The sequence below is a fragment of the Leopardus geoffroyi genome, chromosome X (assembly GCF_018350155.1).
Source record: "Leopardus geoffroyi isolate Oge1 chromosome X, O.geoffroyi_Oge1_pat1.0, whole genome shotgun sequence".
Classification (NCBI taxonomy): Eukaryota; Metazoa; Chordata; class Mammalia; order Carnivora; family Felidae; genus Leopardus; species Leopardus geoffroyi.
The window spans coordinates 8,062,236-8,082,824 of NC_059343.1; the positions used below are offsets into that span (position 1 = coordinate 8,062,236).

General features: G+C 46.2%; 1 protein-coding gene across 1 annotated transcript in view; it reads right to left on the reverse strand.

The window, feature by feature from the left end:
• Positions 1–20,589, reverse strand: part of MID1 (midline 1) — a 586,156-nt gene that overhangs the window by 551,683 nt on the left and 13,884 nt on the right. Inside the window, exons 2-3 of the mRNA XM_045472348.1 lie at positions 12,702–12,795; positions 2,070–2,184 (exon numbers count right to left, since the gene is read on the reverse strand). The gene's annotated coding sequence lies outside the window, so the exon portion shown is untranslated. The remainder of the gene's footprint in view (positions 1–2,069; positions 2,185–12,701; positions 12,796–20,589) is intronic.

The following is a 20,589-nucleotide window of genomic DNA, read 5'->3' on the forward strand; positions in this document are numbered from 1 at the left end:
TCAAGGAAGGTGTCAAAGATAAAGTCATTTCAAAAGGACACTGGAAGCAGCTTAAAGAGGTTCCTTCCTGGTCAGATCGATGACGATCCGAGCAGCAGACACAGTAAGTGCAGTCAAGTGCGCCCACTTTATACGCAGTCGCCGTAGAGACTCAGCGTGCGGGCAGGCAAGTACTGTGTGTAGTAAGCCAGCATCTGCACCAGTAAGAAGTCCTCAATATGGAATAGGAGCTTTTGTGACCCCAAAGCAAAGCTTCTACTGCACACCATGCTTCCTGATCAAAGCAACGTTTACCCGAAAAGTGCTGAAGGGAGGAGGATAAAGAGACAGCTAGGAAGAGGCAGGTAAGGAAACCTGAGTTTAACTTGCACCGGAGCGGAGTTTCTCCAAAGTGGCCCCAATTCAACAACACACGCAACACCCAAGGCTGACTCCGGATATGTAAGCAGTGGCCGGATAGGACGGCGTTTAGAGAAAGCACTGCGGTCCCTCCAGGACGGATGTTCAGATGAGCCAAGCGCTCCTCCTTCGTGGCGGCACCTCCCACGGATGTGCCTGAAATGGTGGCGAAGCCCCACCTCGCGCCACAGCGTGTTCTCCAGCCCGCGTCTCTGGGATGGAGATTCCTACAGACGAGACTATTCCTTCACTTCACCCTGGTGCCCTGTGGCTACTGGAATTCGGCGCTTACTGCCTCCCGGCCTTGCCCGGCCTTTCCCAGCTGCGTCAAGAGCTTTGTCCCCGGTAGGGATGCTGCCCATCCCCCCTTCGGTTTCACAGAGCACTGCTGACACCATATAATTTCATGATATAAATGTAACTTCGGAAGTATATAACTTCTCATGTAATTTGACAAAATTGTACTGACCACACGAGGCTAAAAGGAAAGGACTGTAACGCAGAAACGCAAATGTGAAACGACACAAAATAGTGTAGCTCCCGGTGTCGACCAGGCCGCAGAGTAGAGCCCTCCTCCCACTACCCACTCACCCTGGCAGGGTTTTGACCATTGTCTCCCCTATCCCCAAACTCTCCTGGGACCTAGAGAGAGGTAACAATAGTTTATCCTTCATCACCAGCCCCAGGTTCCCCTCCTGGGAGGGTACGATTCTGGCCTCCAATGAAGAATTATGCAGATGGGTTAGAGTTACAGCTTCCCTTTGGCATAACCAAAAGGTTTGCTGTGGTCATTTTTCTTCCCCACAACTGAGGGGCAATCGCCCTCAAAGGAGAATCAAGCATCCATCTCTAAGCAACAAAATAAACCACATCAATATTAGTGTCTTTGCCTCCCCAGGCTTAAACATCCCAGCCTTTCCTCGGGCTCGCTGTTCCCAGTACCCTCTTGGCTTCCGCCACCAGCAATATGCACGCGTGTCCCCTAATGCTGAGGGTACCCTTGCCTCGTGTGATTGCCATTGAGATGTGTTATCCAGAACCCTCTCCCAGGATGGTTGGCCACAGTAACGGTAGAAAATCCGTGCCATCTGGCCCCAAGAGGGATCATTATGATGGGCCATTTCACACCGGAGCTACCCACGGGGATGGCCAAGGCTGACGTGGCCTGAACTGCAGCCCAGCTTCTCCCTCTACCCAATCCCGCTTCCTTCTTCTCCCCTTCCCAGCCGCTGACCCCTTTTCGACATGTGCGCACCGAACTCCTTCCCACGGCATACTTCCGGGAGAAACCGACTTGCAACAAACACCCTGCTACAAGATCCCTGCTAAAACAACTGTGGGCCAATATTCCCATCACGTACTCCACGTAAGGTCTCCTGAATCCATGCAACCCTGGAGGGAGGGCAGTTTCCTTCTGGAAAGAGGCCCCTCCCTCTGATCATAGGACATCCGGGCTTCATCAGGTGAGTCAGGCACCAGCCTTCTAGGCTCCTCAGATGCAAGGAACAGACTTCACATGTCTCAGCTTGGTCTCGCTGACACACTCCCCCCAGTAGGGGTTAGGGATAAGAGTCCCCCTGCCTTCATTCTTGAGGGGGAAGGAGCAGTGGGACCCTCAGTGTCATTTCCCACAAGGAAACCCCTCCCCGCAAGCACCTCTGAACTCTTACCCTCCATGTCGGTGACTCCTCTCTTCAGGTTTTCCACAGTCTACTGAGAATGACTGTCCTGGTGGTATCTTGGAATGTGGTGGTCACTGTGTTCATTCCTCAGCCAAAAGTGACCCTAGAAGAGCCCCATTTTAACAACGTGTTACATGATGGAAATGCTTGAATATGGCAAGAATACCTTTTGGAAGAACTCTAGCAGTGGTCTCCTCTGAGGAAGGAAATGGAGGGGTAGGGGAGAAGGAAAGGATTGAGACCTACTTTTCACTCTCTTTTGTGCTTTGCAATTTTTGTACCATGTACACGCATGTTACACCTATTAGACTGAACCCCATGTACCAATATTTGACCAATAGACTGTACCAATATTTGACCATTTTTACTCATTTTTTAAAATATTTTATTGTTGGGGCGCCTGGGTGGCGCAGTCGGTTAAGCGTCCGACTTCAGCCAGGTCACGATCTCGCGGTCCGTGAGTTCGAGCCCCGCGTCGGGCTCTGGGCTGATGGCTCGGAGCCCGGAGCCTGTTTCCGATTCTGTGTCTCCCTCTCTCTCTGCCCCTCCCCCGTTCATGCTCTGTCTCTCTCTGTCCCAAAAATAAATAAACGTTGAAAAAAAAATTTTTAAAAATAAAAAAATAAAAAAAATAAAAAATAAAATATTTTATTGTTAAGTCATCTCTGCACACCACGTGCAACTCAAACTTATAACGAGATCAACAGTCACAAGCTCTGCCCACCAGCCGGGCGCCCAATACTTGGCCATTTTTGGTCTACAGTTTTCTTATTATCTTGTCTACCCTCAGCATAGTCAATTATAGGACACAAGAGGTGGACCACTTGATGTTTCCCCTACCATCAGATTATAAGAGCTACAAGTGGCCCAAACTATCCCTTATCTCTTCCTCTCAAACCCTGACCCTGCTATATCATTTTCTTGCTTACATCTCTCACGCTCTTAAAGTTTGTTTCCCGAAGCTGAATAGAAGCACAACGCAACCTACGGAAGATAAGCAGTGACACTCCCGCTCTGTCCCTACCCTGTGTCCAGTACTCTCCCCAAAGCCCCAGATAAATAACCCTCTTTTGGGACTCCGCTAAGACACCATCGTCTCAAAGTCTCTAGTCTTTTCTGAATTTCTTCTTGCTGTCTACAGCCCACTGAAGAGAGATTGACCGTTCTGCAGTGCAGATGTCTATCAGAGGCTCTATCGCAGTATTGGCCTTATGCATAGACACATCTGGCTCCTTCATTAGACGAATCTTTTTAAAGAAAAAAAGTTCAGGTCTTCGTATCCCCAATTAGAATGCCACCGAGATTGGACCAGTAGGTTCTGACGGAACAGGATCGAGAAACCATTGCCAAACGAAGGAATGGCCTCGTTGTAAATGTGGGCATCATTCATAGCACAAATGAATTCAACAAATACTTTATGCTGCACACTCCTTATTTGGGTTTGAGTGCAATATTCCGTCTGAGCGTGCAGTGGGTTACAACTGTGAATCATTAGCTTATGCGGACTTGTACTCAATGATCCGTATATGATAGATGTCTTGGATACACAGTCCTAGCACACAGAAATGCACTCTTTCTGAAAACATACCTTGACAAAGGAGGGTAGCCAGTAAGACCCTGGCTCCTACAGACGATAATTCTGTTATGCTTCATAGCCTCCAAATTTCTATCTTGCTTCGAAGTGATGAAGAATTTCGAGTCTCCAAGGAGGACAAATAACATGAGAAAACTTTGTCAGGAAACTACAGGCCCTCAGGGCCAGAGTTTAGAAAACACTTATGCAGGTGAGGCTGCTTTCAAGAAGTTTCGACTATATAAATTCCTCTTTGTCAGAGTCACCGTGTATTAGTCTAAGACAGCTATTATATTTTCTTATTATAAGCATGCACTGTGTCCCGCATCTGGAGCACTTGCCAAATTGTAGATTTATTCCTATTTCTATACATCTGTGAAAAGAATGTGTGTTCTGTTTCATCGGGGAGTTACTTGGAGTCACAGGTTGCTAATTCCAAATGAATAGAAACAGTGATTAATCTGGGAGATACGAGCTCGCCACTATTCCTGTAACAGATGTCCATTATGATGAGCTACACATTTGTTCCGTGTTTACACTAGAATTCAAAAAAAGGAGGGTCTGACCATTTTGTGAAAGAAAGAAAGAAAGAAAGAAAGAAGAAAAAAGAAGGAAGGAAGGAAGAAAGAAAGAGGAAAGGAAGGAAGAGGAAAGGAAGGAAGGAAAAGGAAAGGAAGAAAGGGAAGAGAAGGGAGAAAGGAAAGGAAAGGAGAGGAGAAGAGAGGAGAGGAGAGGGGAGGGGAGGCGAAGGGAGGGGAGGTGGGAAGGGGGCATTAGAAAACACTATGAAAATGTTTATTCAGGTGCCAGGTTAGATGCGTGGAGATGTGCGGTACGTCTGCAGGGTGGCAGATAAAGAGTGGGGGCGGGGGGGGGGTACAGAATGAGGGGAGAGAGGGGGGAACCCGGGGGTAAATGTTCCTGGCTTCATTTCAGGGTGTGGATATTAACTCCGTTCATCTCACTTGGCTGACAGAAGCACTAATGCCAAAACCGGCAATTTCATCAGCATCAGCTACACAGAAGATGGGATTTCAGAGGGAGGCACAAGAAAAGGGAGAATGATGTATGTAATTTTATTCAAATAATTAAAAACAAAGTTGGCAGTCTATCTTCCTGTCAAGAAGAATAAATGTCAGACTATGGAGTTGGAAAGGGGAGTGCAAGGGGCTTCCTGCTGCTCCACATTAACTCTGGTCCAATACAAACTTTATAGTTGACTCTTCACAAAAACATCCATTTAAAAGGACCCTCCTATGCTTTTTTTTGCGGTCATTCTGTGAGCAGAGCTAACACGGCTCTAGAGGACACAGGCCAGGAGTAAGGGTGGAGGAGGCCGCCTGCCGGAGCCACACTAGAGCCACGAGCTTCACAGCCACAGACACGGGGTTTGTACGACCGAGCTACTTCTCCCGAAGGAGAGGCGTGTGAGGTTTTCTAGAATTTTCCTTTCTCTCCTTATTTACCTCCTGTCCTCCCGTGCCCAAAAACCGCAGCAGGGCCCGGCCTATGGCAGGAGCCAAATAAATAAACACATATGTACACATACACACACACACGCATACTTTTTGAATGGATTAAAAAACTTGATAACTGACCTGTGGACATGAATGCATAATATTTACCAATACATTCATTATCTTCTGCATTTGTAGGCTCACTGGGTTATAACAGATGCAATATCATAGCCAAACGTTAAAGAATCCTCTCTGAATGTCACAACGTGTCTGTTACGTGTCCTAAACTATACCTTTCCAGAGTTTTTCAACAGCAACCGTTTAGAGGGGGCAAGCTCCATTTCGTGACTGACAAAGAGAAAGGATTCGCACGGCCAAGTGACAAAAAATAGAGTTCAAACACGCTCAGTGAGGGTTTTGCTTCGAAAGCATTTTAAGCCCTCTTCCTCTAGATTTCTGGTAATGTGTCAAATCGCTCTTCCGCTGCTTCTAAAATGTTGAATTTCGGACACAAAATGCTCCCCTTTCTGCAACACTTCCCGTTCCATGTGGGAACTGGGCTTGTGCGGGAACGGCACGGCACGACCATGGGAACAGCAGATTGGTCTACTTTTCGCAAGGCAGGGAGCAAAATGCTGCAAAGGTAGCCAAAATGATCAAGGGGGATGCAGTTAATGAAACATGACACATTGCTATGCCAAGTTAGAAGTGTTGGTAAGTGGGTACTTTCAGACAGCTGAAAGGTTCCTTCTGGCATCCGAAATGGCTTTGCCAAAGCCTTAGTATTTTAGTCTAATCCCGCTGAGTGAGCCAAGGTGATGATGACAGAGACAAAACCCTTACGTTTTGAAGGAAGCGGGAATGAGGACAACACGGGAGTCGGCAAACGTTTGCTGTAAAAAGGCAAATAGCAAATATCCTTGGCCTTGTGTGCCGCCTGGTCTCTGCTGCAAATACTCAAATCTGGCTCTACGGTTCAGCACAGTGGCCATCGACAGTATGGAAACAAACGGGCACAGCTGTGTCCCGATCAAACTTTATCTATAAAAGCAGGTGACAGTCTGGATTTGACTCACAGGCCGTAGTTCGCTGACCCCTGAGATACGTTGCAAATGGTTCTCCAACAGACTGAAACCTAAGGAAGGATGCAGATCTCAAGGTCAGATTGAAAATCTTAGTGCTTTTTAATTCTCTATATTTTACCATGTGCTTAGCAGCACTTCTGATTCCTGTGCGGATCGGATGCTGTTTGCCTTCCAACAGCATTTCCCTTAAAGGCATCGAGATGCACGTCTTTCATCAAACTGTTGGCATGAGCTGAGACAACAGGGTCATTCTGAACATTCCAGGAATAAAGAATTTAATATAATAATCAGGGCTTCCGTTGGAAACCATTTAGCACAGTCGGGTCAGGAGAATCACTAGGAAAGACCAGGGACGCAGACACTGACGATCTCAGCCTGGCATAGCCGTGTGGGTGCTTGTCCGAGCTCTACGGAAGTCTGCTCCCAGAGAACCTCAGAGAAACCTCGGTCTGCACCAGCAAAGCACCTGGTTGTGTCCATCTCTCCCGGCAAGGCCGCCATGAGCCTCCCGCCTGCCCAACATCCCGCTGCAAACAGCCCTGAGCGGAACGGCTTCCGCTCCTCTGTCACCTGAAAAAAAAGCACCCCCCCCCCCCCCCCGCTACCATCCTCGGCAACCCTCACGTGGGACGCTACGGGGAAGGGGGACTGTAAGAGGGTCAGTCCCCTACTTCTCTTCAGGAACTCAGAAGACACCTCGGAAGGGTGGTAGTTGTAGCGATGCACACTCCACCCCTTTGTCCGGGCAGCAGGCACTCCTTTCACCCATTTTTAACTTTCAAATAAGTAAACAACATGATGCTTCTATCCTGCTTCATGCAGCCTGAATTGCCTCGCGCTTTCCCCCAAAGTGGAGCTACGAAGTAAGTATTGAGTCATACGTTCCTACGTGATAGTCAAGGAAGGCCAAATTTTATTACCTGTACGGATACATATCACAACAGGAAGAAGTTATGTCCTCGCCATCCTCATTCCTACGACTGGCCACGTGACCGCTGTTAGCTTCTATACCTCTCTTCCACCTACTGTTCACGGGGATCACGGACACCCAGCACGCTCAGGTGGGATCGCCATCCGTCCTGAACACCGAGCGGGGATCGGCCACCCTCTGGCCATCATCAGCGACCCCACCCCATTCTGGGCAGCAGTCCAATCCAGATCTCCCCAACCCCGGACCCCCCAGGACAGCCCAAGGCCTCGCCTGTCCTAGTCGTTTACCTCTTGGCAGCTGCCTGGCTCACGGGAGGTAAAGAGATTAGAGTAGGAGTGGGGAGGGGGGAAGCACAGTCTGCCCACACTGCCAAGCTCCCGTCTCCACACGCTCCCCCCACCTCCCATCTCCACATTTTAACCTTTTAATCTGGCCCCTGGTCCTCTGATGGGTACAAATTTAACATGCCTTCAATTAATGTAATCTCCTATTCTCTCTCTCTCCCTCTCTCTGAAACCCAATAGATTTTAGACTATCTTTCATGCAAATTACACCTAAAAGGCATGTATTAACTCTCTTGCATTGAAGCTGGGTAGCTGAGCTGATTACAGACTGGGGTTCGTGGATTTAGACTCTGCATGAACACATTTTGCTTTGTACCAAGGAAAAGTCTGTTTCAGAACTTCAAAGTCTAACCCCCTGGCCAGCTAGTTTTCAAATATGTGCTGGTGGTCAAGGGTAAGGATAATGTGTGTGATGGTTCAGTGCAAACCCTACCTCCCATTCCTAAGCAACCAGTAGACTAGACTTCTCTTTTAATGATGGATGTTTAATAAGCAAGGGATGAGATTTTTCTTTAAAAAAAAAAAAAAGGAAAAAATGGTCAAAATGTTGCCACCATCTGAATAAGCTTTGTCAGTAACAGCCCCCAAAACATCCAGGTTAGAATACCAGTTTCCAGGGGCTCAGTCAGTTAAGCATCCGACTTCAGCTCGGATCATGATCTCATGGTTCGTGGGTTCGAGTCCTGGGTCGGGCTCTGTACCGCCAGCCCAGAGCCTGGAACCTGCTTCAGATTCTGTCTCCCTCTCTCTCTGCCCCTCCCCTGCTCACACTCTGTCTCTCTCAGAAATAAACATTTTAAGAATTAAAAAAAAAAAGAATACCGGTTTCCAAATCCTTTCCCCTGCCACACGTACATGTACATACACACACACACACACACACACAGAGAGAGAGAGAGAGAGAGAGAGAGAGAGAGAGAGAGAGAGAATTTTATAAACCAGATCAAAATGGATTTCACCTAGTTTAAGAGACTAGGCTGCAGTGTCAGAAGCACAGGGCTCCAGTTTTGCTCAGTCCCTGCAAAGACTCCTTTATCATCTAATTTAACATCTCTAAGCATCCTCATTGTTAAAATGAGAATAAGTATAGCTTTGTTAAGAACACGTCCCAACTTTGAATGAGGTGAAACGGCCCGAGGTGTGACCTTTCAAAATCTCCCTAGGGCACTCACCTACCGACCTAAGAGTTACATCATTACCTAGGGAATGCACTTGTTTGACTGTCTATTTTTTATTTGGTTAGAATTCAGATGCTCTGTAGTTACATGTTAATTCATAGATTTCTGTCCAATTGAAAAGATAACCGCAAAGGTTGTGGCTTTAGTGCCCTATTGATCAGTTTTGAATCTATCCTGGAAATCTTATTCCAACACTTTTTTTCCCCTCAAAATGCCTACAAATACCAAGTTCCTCAAAATGCTTTTGGAATCAGTTGAACCCTCTTATGGTCCTCTCGTTAATGAGTTGAATAAATTCTTGACAGGTGTTCGTTCTGTGTTTTTACAAGATTATGTTTTTAGTTCTTTAAAAATTATACTAACAGTACCTATGTTATGAAGTTGTTATGAGAATTAAATAAAATAAAGCAAATAAAGTAATTAATAGGGCCCTGACATATATTAAGCAGTTAATGTGGCGCCTGGGTGGCTCAGTCGGGTAAGCATCCAGCTCTTGATTTCAGCTCCGGTCCTGATCTCACAGTTTGTGAGTTCAAGCCCCATGTCGGGCTCCACGCTGAAAATGCAGAGCCTGCTTGGGATTCTCTTTCTCCCTCTCTCTCTGCCCCACCCCAACTTGTGCGTGCGCCGCGCGCGCACGCTCTCTCTCTCAAAATAAACTTTTTTAAAAAGCAGTTAATGAATGTTAGCTATTATTATTAGCTGTTATTTTTTAATGTTTGTTTATTATGAGAGAGATCGCGCATCAACGACAGCGCAGAGCCTGACACAGGGCTCCATCTCGTGAACTGTGACCTGAGCCGACATCAAGAGTCAGTTGCTTAACCAACTGAGACACCCAGGTGCCCCTATTATTAGCTATTATTAAATGCAACGTGATCCACAGGAAATAAAAAATGTAGCATATCCAAACTTCACCCAGAGACACCTATGCAGCTAAAACAAATGAAATAAAATTAAGAGACTATTCATGCTGAGCCCTAGCTTGATTTCCCTGGAGATTTTTGAACCCTCCGGAATTCAGCCCAATGAACGAAGCTTTTGAATTAGCGGCCATTTTCATGGATGGTGCCAGATCTTATAATTATTGGAATCTATAACTGTACACAGAATAAGGATTGTGTCCCATAAAGAAAAAGATTCGCAATTGTTTCCACCACACAGAGCCAATAACAGATAATAAAATTAAAATTGAGATTAAAGTAAAAATTAACATTTTTACCCTCCATCCTGCTTTGATATACCTAATTGTTATCCCTCATTTTATTTCCTTCCACTTTAGTGGAAGGCTGGGTTATTCCCTGTTTTTTCTCGAAAAGTCTTCATGTCTTCCTTTGTCGGATTCCAGTAACTGCCAAAAATAATGGTGTTTTCCCATGGAAAGCTTGTCCCCTAAAAGAAACTGAAGAAAAATAAAAGGAGCATGACCAATTTCTCCAATTTCACTATGATTTTGGTGGCTATTTATGCCCCAATAACTTTCTCATAAATCCTGACCAAGAGAACTCTGTCGATTTTAGTTTTTGTTTTTTGAATTTGGGGGGCGGGGAGAGGCAGTGTTTGTTTCTCAGAACCTGGCATAGGAGTTAAACCAGCTTTGGATCAGAGGAACCAAGTGAATTGAATAGTTGAGTAGATGCTGGAGTAATTAGAAGTAATTCACAACCTTTCCATACCGATGTCTAAAGAAGAATGAAAAAGCGTCTATAGAAACACAAATAATGGGGCATAAAATTTCCCCACCCAAGTACAAGGGAACCAGATGGGACTGGAGGTTACTCTGCACAGTTCACAAAACCACAGAGAGGGGGGGCCATCAAATACTTTTTAAAGACCTTCAAACATTGAAATGCAATGAAGGAACCTACTGCACGCATTTGAAAAAGCAAACAAACACATATAGAGACTTAAATCCAGATTCAACATTCAGCTGCTGTTCAGTTCCAGGGACCAAAGAAGAGTAAGTTGAATTTAAAATAAAGTGAAGAAGGGGCGCCTGGGTGGCCCAGTCGGTTACGCGTCCGACTGTGGATTTCGGCTCAGGTCGTGATCTCGCAGTTGGGGAGTTCAAGCCCTGTGTGAGGCTCTGTGCTGACAGTTCTGAGCCTGCTTCGGATTCTTTGTCTCCCTCGCTCTCTGCCCCTCCCCTGCTCGCTCTCTTTCTCTGTCTCTCTCTCTCTCTCTCTCTCAAGAGTAAATAAAAAGTGAAGACACAGAACACCTCTAGTCATGAAGTGTTCTCTGTATTTGCAGAGCTTACGTATCTACACAAGTTCAGACACACGCACATATTCGGCCACATACACATACACATGCATGTATGGATATACATATGTGTGTTTTATATATATTCACACGATCACATGCACATCTGCTAGCCTTTAAAATGAAAGACCACTGAGCAAGTAGAGAAATCAAAACCGAGGTAGCCCTCCTTCAAGGTCACTGCAGTCCCCTGCTACTCAAAATGTGGTCCCTAGATCAGCAGCATCGGCGTCACATGCGAACTTGTTCAAAAGGTGGACTCCTAGGCTCCACCCCAGATCTCCCGAATCAGAACCTAGCTTTTAAGCAGACTGCCGGGTGATCTGATGCCCCCATTAAAGTCTGAGAAGCACTGCCCTGCAGCCGGGCCATCCATCTCCAACGCTGCCAGCCACCCGTGTCTATTCGGTAACTGGGATGTGATGAGTGAGCCTGACAAACTGCGTTCCTCGTTTTGGTTACAATTAAAATGAAAACTGAGAAAATAAGACCCGATTCAGCTGTTGGACTACTCTTAGGTTAAACACGTTCGGAACAACTCAGTCGCGTCAATCTAAATACGGATCAAGTATTTCTGATAAAAACTGAGCAGCTGAGCTGTGAAGTACTGTAAGTATAAAATGCACACAGATTTCAAAGACTTGGAACGAAAACGAATGTGTGTAAAACGTGTAATTGATCATTTTGATAAAGAGACGTTAAAAAGATAAAACTTCAGATACACTGCGTTAACTGTCATGTGATCTTAAAGTCCACGTGGTAAATAATGGCCTCGGAAGGACCTGATATCTTTTGGGAGCTCCCATCATCCCTCAACAAAACTGTCGAGTTGGGAAAGCAATGCTCAGTTCTTACCCAAAGAGTGAACAACAATCCCCGCTGATGTCATCTGGGCTGAAGGCTGGGTGATTGTTTTTTTCTCTCGACTTCACGCAGAATCAAACATACCCGGATGAAAATCAGTGTTTTCTCAGTGTCTCTAGAAACCCGCCACCAGTTCTTCCAGGAATTCTCTCCCATATCTGATGTAGCGGCTCTCCGGCTTCTGTATGTTTAGGGCCCTCTCCCGGGTAGTTTGTTTAAAAGCAATTCACAGGAGCTCGGTGCTAGGGTGACCGACCGCCCTGGTTTGCCTGGGACAGTCCCAGTTTCGGTTTTAGCACAGAAGGTCCCGCATCCTGGGAGCTGGTCAGTTCTGGGACAGTCGATCAACCTACCCCAGGGAAGTGCATGTTTAACGAGCAGCCCAGGTGATGCTTGTGGACCCCAGGTGAGCACAGTTTGAGAGCCACTGGAAATACAGGTTCTTGAAGACTGGTTGGCCATGTTCTTTCTGAATTAACCAACTGCCCCAAGAAGACAGCCACTGAAGCTACACGAATAATCAGTTCCGCAAATAACTGATAGGGGAAATTGCTCTAATTTAATTAAACACATTAGTTAAATTGTTTAAAACTATGTGAGGGGAACAACTGCAAAAGAAATCACCCTGACAGCCTTGAAGGGAACTCTTTTGTTGTCAGGAATTCAGCAGATCGGGGCTGAGGCAGGGGGAGGGCAGAGTAAATGCGTGGCGTAATTCATGTCAATCTCGAGTTTGAAGAATTGTTTCTGTCATTTGCTAGCTGTGCAACTTTAGGGAAGTTCCTTAACCTCTCTGGGCCTCAGTGCTTTCATCTGTAATAATGAAATCGATAATTTCTATTAACACTGAAGATTAGCCGTAAGAATAAGAAATAATGCATTGCATCAGACAAATCCCAGTTCGGGAGTGTTCTACAACATACCTGACCAGTGCTCCTCAAGACGGTCAAGGTCATCAAAACTAAGGAAAGTCTGAGAAACCATCACGGCCAGTAATGTGGCATCCTGGAAGCGATCCTGGAACAGAAAAAGAACATTAAGGTAAAAACTAATGAAATGCAAGTAAAGAATGGATCTTAGTTAATATCAATGTATCAAAGTTGGTTTATTGCTTGTGACAAATGTACCATACTGAGGTAAGATGTTAATACAGGACAAGCTGAGTGTGGGGTGTAAGAGAACTCTGTATGTCACTGCAACGTTCCTGTAAATATGAAACTATTCTAAAACTGAAAGCTTATTACCAAAAAGTGCCTAGCAGAGTAGTGCCCAGGCCAGAAGCACATGTTAATAAGAGCTGTGACGATTACTGCGAACCGTATATGAGGAATGATCCCAACAAGAAGACCACCATCTTGATTCAACATTTGCAGGAGATACTAGGAGCTGGAAAGCCTTGGGGATTGGGCTTGAGGGGAGGGAAGATGATGAAAGGGGAGGTAAAGAGGCCATGGCCACTGCGGATTTTGTCTCCAGCACACCCATGCCTGTAACTTCTGCCGTGTGGCCCAGTTGGTTTTCTTTTTTGATGTTGTTCCGAGTCTGTAATTATTTTCTTCATTCAATGGTTCTCTGTTCTGAGCCCAACCTCCTCTCCCCTTCTGCCGGCGTGCATACACGCACATGCGCGCACACACGCGGCCCAAGCCTTTATCTGATTTCTCCTTTCTGTATCCACCGTACCCAGCACAGCACCTGACATAGAGTAGAAACTGTATCTGTATTTACTGAATGAAGGACGCGATACCACTGACCGTCAAAGAATGGAGGGAAAACACTCTGTTTGGACTAGAACCAGAATCCTTTCATACATGTTTTCTCCTCCTAGCTTCCTTATAACTCCCCTACTGCTCAAAAAAGGAGCGCGCCCAAGCAGATAAACACAGACACCACTCCATCGCCCAAGTCACCTCGTGTGGGGGGCAGGAGGGAGGGCATTTGGGACCAGATTTGCTGTCCCACGTAGTAGTTTGCATTTGCAACTACAGGTGATAGACCTTAAACGGAAATACCTTAGTGATAGCTTGTGCTATATTGTACCTTATGTTTTCTATTTAATTTAAGCCTCACGCAAATTTTATTAGATAAGCAGGGCAGATGTTTCTAGCTCCATTTGAGAGACATAAACACTTATGGAAAGGAAGGAAGGAGGGGAGGAAAGGAGGAGGAAGAAAGGAGGAGGGAGGGGGAAAGAGAAGAAGGAAATGTAAGGCAGCCACAGCATTGATAAGTTAATTAATGGGTCACTGTATTAGTCTACTGGGGCCGCCATAACAAAACACCACACGTGGGGTGGCTTAAACAACAGATACTTCTTTTCCCACAGTTCTGAAGGCTGGGAGTCTGAGGTCAAGGTGCCATCAGCGTTGCTGCCGCGCTGTGTCCTCATATAGCGGAGAGAGCGAGCTCTGGTGTCTCTTCCTCTGATAATGACATCAGCCCATCAGATTAACGCCCCACTCTTAGGGCTTCATTTAACTGTAATGACCTCCTCAAAGGCCTCATCTCCAAGAAGAGTCACATCTGAGGTTAAGGCTTCAACTTGTGAATTTGGTGGGGGCACAACGAGTCCACAGAAGGATGTTCTCTGACCAGGGGCAAGAGGATTAACAGGACCAGGAGGGAGGAATAATTAGTGGACCAGAGGTCAGCAAACTGGGGCCCGAAGGTCTCAGTCGAAAACCACCTTTATTTTGTGAACAAACTTTTACTGGTGCACAGCCACACCCACCCTGGCCACATTGCCCAGGCGGCTTCCGCTAGGAGGCAGAGCTGAGTAGCTGTCACAGAGACTGGCACACGAAGTCCCAGATATTTACTCTTCACCCTTCACGGAAGTGTGCTGACTCCTGGGCTAGGCCCGTACGGGATTGCTTGTTTCATCTGCAAAGCAACTCCCTAGGTCAGTATTCTTGCCACTTCACCGATGAGGCAGTGGAGGCTCTAAGACGAGAAGTGACGGTCACCTTCACGGCCAGCAAGCCCGGAGGAGAACTTGAACATTCGGAAAGGTGCCCTTTCCAGGCCACCCCACCACAGAGCCTTGGGTTTTCTTCTAGACCTCAGAATTGTGTGGGGGTGTGGCTGCCAGGCCTGTGGCACCTTTATTTTAGATATAAAAGCCACCTTTAAATTGGTAAATCGGAGCACCTGGGTGGCTCAGTGGGTTAAACGTCTGACTCTTGATTTCAGCTCAAGTCATGATCTCGTGGTCGTGGGATCAAGCCCCACATCAGGCTCCTTGCTGCAGGCCTGGAGCCTACTTGGGATTCTCTGTCCCCCTCTCTCTCTGCCCCTCCCCACTCGCTCTCTCTCTCTCTCCCTTCTCTCTCAAACTAAATAAACTTTAAAAAATCGGGAAATCATCCCGTCACACAATTGGCTTCCTTCTCCATGTCACAGACTGTTGTCCCTCAGGCCCGAACGTCCCACTGTCTCCGGTCACACCTTACTAGTTTTTGTTTATAGCTATTTTAGGTCCTCGGTTTCTTGAAATTCTATTTCGTTTCAGTTTGTTGTGTTTCAGGGCATGTGTTTTATATGATTAGCATTTACATAGAAAGCAGATCACTTGCATTAAGGGAGCCTTGCAAATAATTATGTAGACCTTGCGGGGTTTCCAGGAATAATTTCGGGACTGTTAGTCCTAAATGCAATGGCCTGTCCTTTGCATTATTAGACAGTGTGTTCCCTTTTCAGCATCCGGTATTGAACGCAGGGTGTTTTCCTTATTGTATTTATTACAACTCGGGTTCCTGTTTATAGAGACATTTGTCAATAGAATACAGTTCTTAGATCCTCTTTGAATTAGTAGAGACGTTCCTCAAATGATTTGCACAAGAATCCAGAGCCTTTTCATTAGGCCTGTGGTGGAATTTAAGGAAGCAAAACTGCAATTGTGATTAATATTACTATTGGCTAATGGATCTCTTAGTAGGGCTTGGCTTCTTGATCTTTCTGTCCATACAAAGGATCTGCATGCAGATTCGTGCTGCCTTAGCATGTCCAGCATCGTTTCGTTGGGGGAGCGCCCTCTTTCCCCCTTCGTGTGGTCCTAAGTGGGCTATGAGTTACAACGCTCCAGGCCCCAGCAAATCACATTGCCCCATTCCACCCTGAGACACAGCGGCTGGTCCAAGGGAAAGTATGTGACCGATAGGAGCTAATTCCCCAGAATGTTAAAGAAGTTGAGAGAGAGGCCATCAAACAAAGGAACACTGTGCTGAGAGAGGGAGGCAGAGCCCCCAGATTGAGCCCCTCTTGAGGTCTTACCCACCCCTGGACTTCCTAGGGATGTGAACCAATAGATTCCTTTTTCTGCTTAACTAATCCAAGTTGGACTTCTCACTCAAAACCCAAAATGTCCTCACTGACATATTTCCAGATTCTCTGAGTGTCCTCAGAAACATGCATCAGCAACTCCCAGAGGGCACAGGGGACTGGGTATTGGGATCCACGGGTCCTCCTCCTAGCTGCAATCTTAGAACTCCTCAGCCATCCCTCTGCCAGGTTGGAGGGACTTAGAAATGGACAGCCTCGGGGCACCTGGGTGGCTCAGTCGGTTAAGTGTCCGACTTCGGCTCAGGTTATGATCTCGTAGTTCATGGGTTCGAGCCCTGCGTCAGGCTCTGTGCTGACAGCTCAGAGCCTGGAGCCTGCTTCAGATTCTGTGCCTCCCTCTCTCTCTGTCCTTTCCCCGCTCATACTGTCTCTCTCTGCCTCTCAAAAAATAAATAAATGCTAAAAAAAAAATTAAAAAAAAAGAAAGGGACAGCCTCATTTCGAAGGAGCACATGCACCCCAAAGTTTACAGAAGCACTATCAACAATAGCCAAAGTATGGATAGAGCCCAAATGTCCATCGATGGATGAATGGATAAAGAAGATGTGGTATATATACAACAGAGTATTACTCAGCAATCAAAAAGAATGAAATCTTGCCATTTGCAACTACGTGGATGGAACTAGAGGGTATTGTACTAAGCGAAATTAGTCAGAGAAAGACAAATATCATATGACTTCACTCATGAGGGTATTGTGCTAATCGAAATTAGTCAGAGAAAGACAAATATCATATGACTTCACTCATATGAGGACTTTAAGACAGAACAGATGAACACAAGGGAAGGGAAGCAAAAATAATACAAAAACAGGGAGGGGGACAAGACATAAGAAACTCTTCAATATGGAGAACAAACAGAGGGTTACTGGAGAGGTTGTGGGAGGGGGGATGGGCTACATGGGTAAGGGGCATTAAGGAATCTACTCCCGAAATCATTGTTGCACTATATGCTAACTAACTTGGATATAAATTTAAAAATAAAATGAAACGAAAAAAAAAGAAATGGACAGCCTCTAGGACATGGGATGCCACGTCGTTTCTTGGATGTGTGTATGCTGTTATGCATTCCTGAGTTCTACAACTCCAGGTCCTTTGACCCATCTTGGAGTAAACGCAAGACAAAAGCCTTATGCTGGGACACTGGTGGGATCGATTGAGGGGTGGGGGGGGGGGGAGGGGAAGAAGACCAAGTAGGATTAGTGGCTGGGCCCACCACATTGACGATGCTGGACAGACTGAGCTAGCCACAGTCTGGGGCCCCGGATGGACCCCAAACCTACCAGTGGTCCCAAGCACGGCTGACATAATCAGGAAGGAGAAATAAAGCCCCACATACACTACCAAGTGGCTGCAAAAATTACCACTTTGGTGAAGACACATTGTTTTCCTCCTTTGTCTTCCAAAAGATACCTCTCGGGACCTGTCTAAACTCTGCCTCACTAAATTCCTCAAGTGTCACCTGAAGTGTAAGCTATGACTCAGAGTTTCCTGAGATAAACTCCACAACCTTCCCCCTCCCCAGAGGAAAGGTCCTGACTGAGGCCTGCCCGCACCAGCCAAAACTCAGAGCCAGATGGCGGGCGATGCCTTAAGGCCAAGGGCACTGTGCGTTTCCGTGTGTTTGCAGGTAATGATAAACAAGCATGCTTCTTCGCTGGCTCAGTTCTTTGCAGTTTAACTTGGCTTCCTCTGTTTCAGACTGATGGGAACCCAAGTCCATTCCTAAGACCCACAAGGAAGGAAAGCTCTTTGTGTTAAAGGCGGTCCGCCAAGGTGCTAATTCCATCTTCGGTAGGTTTTTCCCAGGACTGCGTTCCTCATCCAGGAATTTCTCTGAGCTCCGTGGTTCTCACGTCCAAATTCCAACTTTGAATAAATAAACCAGCTAAAGTGCTCGGTTGCCCCAGGGAATAGCTGGGCGGTTTCTGAACCTCCATCGCCCCCAAGTGGCCATTTCTTTTTGTCTAGGATTTTCTTAAGCCAGAAGGTTTAGGATTCTTCCCTCCGAAACTATTTAAAAAAAAAAAAAAAATTTTGGGGGCGCCTGGGTGGCGCAGTCGGTTGAGCGTCCGACTTCAGCCAGGTCACGATCTCACGGTCTGTGAGTTCGAGCCCCGCGTCAGGCTCTGGGCTGATGGCTCAGAGCCTGGAGCCTGTTTCCGATTCTGTGTCTCCCTCTCTCTCTGCCCCTCCCCCGTTCATGCTCTGTCTCTCTGTGTCCCAAAAATAAATAAACGTTGAAAAAAAAAAATTTAAAAAAAAAAAGAAAAAAACATACTTCTTTAAAAAAAAAAAAAATTTTTTTTTTAAATTCTGACACCGAAGATTATGAAAAGTTTGTGTGGAGGCCTGTTAGTAATGTCAAACTAAGAGCTGCTGGGTCACAGGGTCACAGATTCATGCAACTGACAAGAAGCATGCAATTGGACAGATCTCACCAATTGGGGGGCCCCTTGTAAAAAATTCCTGCAAAGTCTAATATGAAAGTGATTACCTCAAATAAGTTTTTTTTTTTTAATTTAGAGGATCCAGACCTGGGGTTCCATTTGTCTGGTCCAATTAAACCACTACTGGGGGGCCTGGATGGCTCAGTTGGTTAAGCATCCAACTTTGGCTCAGGTCATGATCTCATGGTTCGTGGGTTTGAGCCCCGCATGGGGCTCTGTGCTGACAGCTCAGAGCCTGGAGCCTGCTTCGGATTCTGTGTCTCCCTCTCTCTCTGTTTCTCCCCCTCTCGTTTTCTCTCTCTCTCAAATAAATAAAACACAAAAAATAATTTAAACAATAAATCACTATTAATAACTATAATTTTTAACTTGTATTATCCCTTTGTAAACTCTTCCACCATAAAATGTCTTGTAACATTGTCCAAGGTGATGAGAAAACATTCAACGCCAACAAAAATGAAGGTTTATAAACCACACGTGGACAACTTTGCAAAAGCCAACATTAAACCGGCACAAAGTACATAGAAACATCACTGCTGGGTTGGCAAAACTTTCAGCAGATCATACACGAAGAGACAGCATCAAATGAATAAAAGTTGTAGTGATTTCAAACTTCAACACGATGGAAACTCAAAAATAGCTGACAGAGTTGCCCTAAGTCATCAGAGTTTAAGGACATTAAATCGTCTCACTGGTCAGTAGGGACTGATGTACGCGCCTTAATTCGTCACCCGCCCAACCACCCACCTACCACCCCCCCCCTCATCCCACCCCCACCCCCCTGGTTGGTTCGTCCAACCACCCATCCGCCCATCCTCCCACCTATCCGCTTTAGGTTAAGAAAGGTATCCTATGGTAAACAAAAGAGAAAGAATGTGTCTTCAGAACAGGGATAATTTTGCAGCCACTTGGTAGTGTGCTGTGGGCTTTGTTTCTCCTTCCTGATCACCCGCATCCGTCCATTGCTACGTTAGGCATGGGGCAGACACCGGGTGAGGTTCCAAGGAGAAAAGATGGTTAAGATGCAACGCCTGCTTTCATGGTTCTGGAAGCAAAAGGGAGTTTCCAGGTGTTTCAATCTGCTCTCTAGTCTGAGGGTCCATTCCCAGAGAAGGTGGAAATAACCAGGACCAACTCACTACATCCAGAAAAGACCCTCAGTGGGTAGCATCCAGATGGCCTGGAGACCTAGTTGGCCTAGGCTGCACAGAGTAGACACGAGAATGCATCCCGCCACAGCCAATGAATGGAGTAGACACGAGAACGCATCCAGCCACAGCCATTGAATGTTTTCTCTGAAAAACAAAAGGTGGGCTATCTGGGATCCCAAACATACGAACTATTTTGAGGGCGTGAACACGCGTTACATGTGAAACAGCCAAGGAACACTTTCATAGCATAATAAGCTCACAAATTTGCGTTAAATACAGTCAGTGCTTTTTATGGCTGGCATAAAGTATTTCGCCGTGTTTCCTAGAAAAGGAGGAGCTAGAATTGAGGAAAGCAAATATGGACTGAAGAGGCTTACCTTCAACTCAGAAAAGGGAAGATTCTTGCCTCCCTACCCCTAATGAAGTTCGTATTTCAACACAGTTGTCACATCAGGGTGAATTATTTTGGTTCACCACCTGCTATGCCTCGCTCCCGTGCTCCTTTTAGATTAGAGGCCAGGCTCATGGTCCTGTAAATAATACTAACCTGGTGCTAAGCTCCTACGCACCAAGCATTCCTGCCACTCCTAAATCCCGAGCGGAAGTGCCTGTCTTTCCTTTACTCACATCTTGTTTCCTTTCCGGCCGGAACGTTCTCCTCCAACGGCCACCCTTCTACCCCTGCCTTTGAAGGATAAACTTCAACAGATCTCTTTTATTTATTTATTTTTAAAAATAAATTTCTCTTATTTTTTAAGTTTATTTACTTCTGGGGGGGAGGGAGGGGGGCACGCATGCGCACATGTGTACATGGGGGAAGGGGCAGAGAGAGAGGAAGACAAAATCTCAAGCAGGCTCTGCACCATCAGCAC